Source organism: Cottoperca gobio, chromosome 14, assembly GCF_900634415.1.
Source record: "Cottoperca gobio chromosome 14, fCotGob3.1, whole genome shotgun sequence".
Taxonomy (NCBI): Eukaryota; Metazoa; Chordata; class Actinopteri; order Perciformes; family Bovichtidae; genus Cottoperca; species Cottoperca gobio.
In genome coordinates, this window is record NC_041368.1 from 24,814,579 (window position 1) to 24,821,159 (window position 6,581).

General features: G+C 41.8%; 1 long non-coding RNA gene across 1 annotated transcript; it reads left to right on the top strand.

The window, feature by feature from the left end:
- Positions 1–5,732: 5,732 nt before the first annotated feature.
- Positions 5,733–6,349, top strand: LOC115018591 (uncharacterized). Its single transcript, XR_003833406.1, has 3 exons — positions 5,733–5,770; positions 5,888–5,966; positions 6,267–6,349. It is a non-coding gene; the product is annotated as an uncharacterized LOC115018591 (long non-coding RNA).
- The last annotated feature ends 232 nt before the right edge of the window (positions 6,350–6,581 follow it).

The following is a 6,581-nucleotide window of genomic DNA, read 5'->3' on the forward strand; positions in this document are numbered from 1 at the left end:
TCTCTCCGTCTTCTCTCCCTGTCTGTGGCTCACTTGTCTCTCTGTCTTCTCTCCCTGTCTGTGGCTCACTTGTCTCTCTGTCTTCTCTCCCCTGTCTGTGGCTCACTTGTCTCTCTGTCTTCTCTCCCTGTCTGTGGCTCACTTGTCTCTACTGTCTTCTCTCCCTGTCTGTGGCTCACTTGTCTCTCGTCTTCTCTCCCTGTCTGTGGCTCACTTGTCTCTTCCGTCTTCTCTCCCTGTCTGTGGCTCACTTGTCTCTCCGTCTTCTCTCCCTGTCTGTGGCTCACTTGTCTCTCCGTCTTCTCTCCCTGTCTGTGGCTCACTTGTCTCTTAATCTTCTCTCCCTGTCTGTGGCTCACTTGTCTCTCCGTCTTCTCTCCCTGTCTGTGGCTCACTTGTCTCTCCGTCTTCTCTCCCTGCCTGTGGCTCACTTGTCTCTCGTCTTCTCTCCCTGTCTGTGGCTCACTTGTCTCTGTCTTCTCTCCCTGTCTGTGGCTCACTTGTCTCTCTGTCTTCTCTCCCTGTCTGTGGCTCACTTGTCTCTCTGTCTTCTCTCCCTGTCTGTGGCTCACTTGTCTCTCTGTCTCTCTACCTGTCTGTGGCTCACGTGTCTCTCCGTCTTCTCTCTCCCTGTCTGTGGCTCACTTGTCTCTCTGTACTCTCTCCCTGTCTGTGGCTCACTTGTCCTCTCTGTCTTCTCTCCCTGTCTGTGGCTCCTTGTCTCTCTGTCTTCATCTCCCTGTCTGGTGGCTCACTTGTCTCTAGTCTTCGCTCCCTGTCTTGGCTCACTTGTCTCCCGTCGTCTCTCCCTGGCTGTGGCTCACTTGTCTCTTCTCGGTCTTCTCTCCCTGTCTGTGGCTCACTTGTCTCTTAATCTTCTCTCCCTGTCTGTGGCTCACTTGTCTCTTACCGTCTTCTCTCCCTGTCTGTGGCTCACTTGTCTCTCCGTCTTCTCTCCCTGCCTGTGGCTCACTTGTCTCTGTCTCCGTCTCTCTCCCTGTCTGTGGCTCACTTCTGGTCTCTTCTGTCTTCTCTCCCTGTCTGTGGCTCACTTGTGCTCTTAATCTTCTCTCCCTGTCTGTGGCTCACTGGTGCTCTCTGTCTTCTCTCCCTGTCTGTGGCTCACTTGTCTCTCTGTCTTCTCTCCCTGTCTGTGGCTCACTTGTCTCTCTGTATTCTCTCCCTGTCTGTGGCTCACTTGTCTCTTCTCTCTGTCTGGCTCCTGTCTCTCCTTCTCTCCCTGTCTGTGGCTCACTTGTCTCTCCGTCTTCTCTCCCTGCCTGTGGCTCACTTGTCTCTCCGTCTTCTCTCCCTGTCTGTGGCTCACTTGTCTCTCTGTCTTCTCTCCCTGTCTGTGGCTCACTTGTCTCTTAATCTTCTCTCCCTGTCTGTGGCTCACTTGTCTCTTAATCTTCTCTCCCTGTCTGTGGCTCACTTGTCTCTCTGTCTTCTCTCCCTGTCTGTGGCTCACTTGTCTCTGTCTTCTCTCCCTGTCTGTGGCTCACTTGTCTCTCTGTCTTCTCTCCCTGTCTGTGGCTCACTTGTCTCTCCGTCTTCTCTCCCTGTCTGTGGCTCACTTGTCTCTCTGTCTTCTCTCCCTGTCTGTGGCTCACTTGTCTCTCTGTCTTCTCTCCCTGTCTGTGGCTCACTTGTCTCTCTGTCTTATCTCCCTGTCTGTGGCTCACTTGTCTCTCTGTATTCTCTCCCTGTCTGTGGCTCACTTGTCTCTCTGTCTTCTCTCCCTGTCTGTGGCTCACTTGTCTCTTAATCTTCTCTCCCTGTCTGTGGCTCACTTGTCTCTCCGTCTTCTCTCCCTGTCTGTGGCTCACTTGTCTCTTCCGTCTTCTCTCCCTGCCTGTGGCTCACTTGTCTCTCCGTCTCTCTCTCCCTGTCTGTGGCTCACTTGTCTCTCTGTCTTCTCTCCCTGTCTGTGGCTCACTTGTCTCTTAATCTTCTCTCCCTGTCTGTGGCTCACTTGTCTCTCTGTCTTCTCTCCCTGTCTGTGGCTCACTTGTCTCTCTGTCTTCTCTCCCTGTCTGTGGCTCACTTGTCTCTCTGTCTTCTCTCCCTGTCTGTGGCTCACTTGTCTCTCCTGTCTTCTCTCCCTGTCTGTGGCTCACTTGTCTCTCGTCTTCTCTCCCTGTCTGTGGCTCACTTGTCTCTCTGTCTTCTCTCCCTGTCTGTGGCTCACTTGTCTCTCTGTCTTCTCTCCCTGTCTGTGGCTCACTTGTCTCTCTGTCTTATCTCCCTGTCTGTGGCTCACTTGTCTCTCTGTATTCTCTCCCTGTCTGTGGCTCACTTGTCTCTCTGTCTTCTCTCCTGTCTGTGGCTCACTTGTCTCTTAATCTTCTCTCCCTGTCTGTGGCTCACTTGTCTCTCCGTCTTCTCTCCCTGTCTGTGGGCTCACTTGTCTCTCCGTCTTCTCTCCCTGCCTGTGGCTCACTTGTCTCTCCGTCTTCTCTCCCTGTCTGTGGCTCACTTGTCTCTCTGTCTTCTCTCCCTGTCTGTGGCTCACTTGTCTCTGTCTTCTCTCCCTGTCTGTGGCTCACTTGTCTCTCTGTCTTCTCTCCCTGTCTGTGGCTCACTTGTCTCTGTCTTCTCTCCCTGTCTGTGGCTCACTTGTCTCTCTGTCTTCTCTCCCTGTCTGTGGCTCACTTGTCTCTGTCTTCTCTCCCTGTCTGTGGCTCACTTGTCTCTCTGTCTTCTCTCCCTGTCTGTGGCTCACTTGTCTCTCTGTATTCTCTCCCTGTCTGTGGCTCACTTGTCTCTCTGTCTTCTCTCCCTGTCTGTGGCTCACATTGTCTCTTAAATCTTCTCCTCCCTTGTCTGTGGCTCACTTGTCTCTCCGTCTTCTCTCCCTGTCTGTGGCTCACTTGATTATTAGATATTCGTGTGTTTTTATATATATATATATATATTTCTATATATATAATATATATATATATAGACACATATATATAAATATATATACATATATACTATGTATATATATATATATATATATATATAAATATGTATATATATATATATAAATATATATATGTATATATATCTCTATAATATATATATATATATATATATATATATATAATATATATACGTATATATATATATATTATATATATATATGTATATATATCCTATATATATACTAATATATATATATTATATATAAAAACACACGAATATCTAATAATCTCTTTGAATTTGTTTAAATGTATTTTTTTCAGCATCGACGAGCAAACTTGAAAACTGACTCAGGATCAGTGGCCAAGAAGAAAAAACCTGCAGCTGGTAGCTACACATACACACACACACACACACATAAATGTGTAACTGATAATGCCTGATATTATATATATAATATATAATATATATATAATATATATTATATATATATAATATATATTATATATATATAGAATATATATTATATATTATATATATATATATATATATATTATATATAATATATATTATATATATAATATATATTATATATTATATATATATATATATATATATATATTATATATATTATATATTATATATATAATATCAGGCATTATCAGTTACATATTTCTAAAACAGAATCTTTTTGAATTTTTGTCCTTTTAATTTTTCTAAACGTATTTTTTAGCAACGACGAGCAAACTTGAAACTGACTCAGGATCAGTGGTCAAGAAGAAAAAACCTGCAGCTGGTAGCTACACATACACACACACACACACACACACACACACACACATATATACATATATATATATATTACATAATATACATATACTGTATATAATATATTTATAATATATAATATTCACTGCTCAAAACAATTAAAGGAACACTTTGAAACCACATCAAATCTCAATGGGAACAGAAACGATGCTGGATATCTACACTAATATATTATAATATATCTACACTGATATATTATAATATATCTGGTATATATATATATAATATATCCTGGTACTAGGATGGGTTAAAAGCAGAGAACAAATTTCACTGTGTGCTCTGCATGTGTGACCATTAAAAAAAGAGGGTTTCATCCCTCTGATTCTCTTCTATGCTATATATATTATAATATATCTACACTGATATATTAGGAACCAAAGGATGCTACATTGTTTGATGGAAATTAAAATGATCAAGTGTTATCAGCGTGTCGTCGGTGGGACAGCGTGTCGTCGGTGGGACAGCGTGTTGTTGGTGGGTGTTACATGCCAGGCAGGTTGTGTGTTGGTCTTGCTGTGTTTCTCTCCTCCCCCTCTTCTCTCATCTGTATGTGGTGTTTTACACCACTTGTTATTTGACCAGTTAGTAAAGGTTTTTGTTCGTGTTTTGTCTGCAAGGACAGTAGTAGCCAGTGTGTTGTTTTGTTATATTTATTTCTTTTGTTTGGCTCAACCACTTGGTCCCTTCCTCACCCCTACTTTTGAGAGTTCATTGGAACCAGTTTATTTGTGCAATAAACAATTATACACGTTCACTCCTACTCTGACTCGCTCAATCATTGGTTGTTGTGTTATTGTCCCCCTCTTCCCCTAGCTACACCTTGGGGACGTAACAGTGGAACAGCGTGTTGTCGGTGGGACAGCATGTTGTCGGTGGGACAGCGTGTTGTCGGTGGAACAGTGTGTTGGTGGGACAGTGTGTTGGTGGTGGAACAGTGTGTTGTTGGTGGAACAGTGTGTTGTTGGTGGAACAGTGTGTTGGTGGTGGAACAGTGTGTTGTTGGTGGAACAGTGTGTTGGTGGGACAGTGTGTTGTTGGTGGAACAGTGTGTTGGTGGTGGAACAGTGTGTTAGTGGAACAGTGTGTTGTTGGTGGAACAGTGTGTTGTTGGTGGAACAGTGTGTTGGTGGTGGAACAGTGTGTTGTCGGTGGAACAGTGTGTTGGTGGGACAGTGTGTTGGTGGTGGAACAGTGTGTTGTTGGTGGAACAGTGTGTTGTTGGTGGAACAGTGTGTTGGTGGTGGAACAGTGTGTTGGTGGTGGAACAGTGTGTTGTTGGTGGAACAGTGTGTTGGTGGTGGAACAGTGTGTTGTTGGTGGAACAGTGTGTTGTTGGTGGAACAGTGTGTTAGTGGAACAGTGTGTTGTTGGTGGGCCAGTGTGCTGTTGGTGGAACAGTGTGTTGTTGGTGGAACAGTGTGTTGTCGGTGGAACAGTGTGTTGTCGGTGGAACAGTGTGTTGTCGGTGGAACAGTGTGTTGTCGGTGGAACAGTGTGTTAGTGGAACAGTGTGTTAGTGGAACAGTGTGTTGTTGTTGTTGATATATTATATATTATATATATATTATATATATAATATATAATATATATATAATATATATATATATATATATATATATATATATATATATATATATATATATATATATATTATATATTATATATATAATATCAGGCATTATCAGTTACTCATTTCTAAAACAGAATCTTTTTGAATTTTTGTCCTTTTAATTTTTCTAAATGTATTTTTTTCAGCATCGACGAGCAAACTTGAAACTGACTCAGGATCAGTGGTCAAGAAGAAAAAACCTGCAGCTGGTAGCTACACATACACACACACACACACGCTTATATTTTTGTGCACATACACAAGAAAGTATGGACATTTTTATAATTATTAACCAGATCCACCATGTTCATGAATCATTTTGTAAACATTAAAAAGTAAAAACGTTGTTTTACCGTAAAATTCTTCTTCTTCGTGTTTCTTCTGTAAGGTGGAGTGAAGAGCTGCCAGCCCGAGCAGGTGACGCAGGTAAAGGTCAATCATGAATATTTCAGCACACAATAACATAGTTTATGTGATGAAGAGTGTTTAAGAGTGTTGCGTGTGTGATTTCTCTATCAGTGTTTGAATGTTTGGTTTGTTCAGATGGATCCCGTTGGAGCCGAACCGCCCCGACAGAAAGGCTTCCCGTCTGAAGACAGCTGGTTCTACCCAAACTTTCAAGGTGGTCTGATCTCCTGAACATCTTTCAGCTGTTTTCAAATTCCTCTCAAGTCGTGGCGTTTCTCGTGTGTTAGCAGGAGAACAGAAGGTGAAGTGTGGGTACACGCTTCAGAGGACGCACGCATTACGGACCACTTTGGTTAACGAGATAAAGCATTTGTGCTGCATTCTCGTGGTGTCGGAATAATAGCGAAAATGTATTATTATTATTATTAATATTATTATTATTATTAATATTATTTTTATTATTATTATTAATATTATTAATATTAATATTAAGTGTTTTAATCTTGTGGTTCAGATGTTTCCAGTTGGAGCCGTGGAGCCGAAACACAGAAGCTAGATTCATTCCTGAAACCAGCCTGGTTAAACCAAACCGACGAGGTAGGGGACGTCCATCTACTGACGCCACGTTTCAATAATATGTATATATGTCTATGTATATATAATCTGTATATTAATATATAACATATATATATGTATATATATATATCCATGTAGATAGGATATATATAGATAACTGTATGAGATATCATATACATTATAGATGGAGTATATGATATATATAGATAGACATATATACATGTATATATGATATATAGAGATATCCATGATA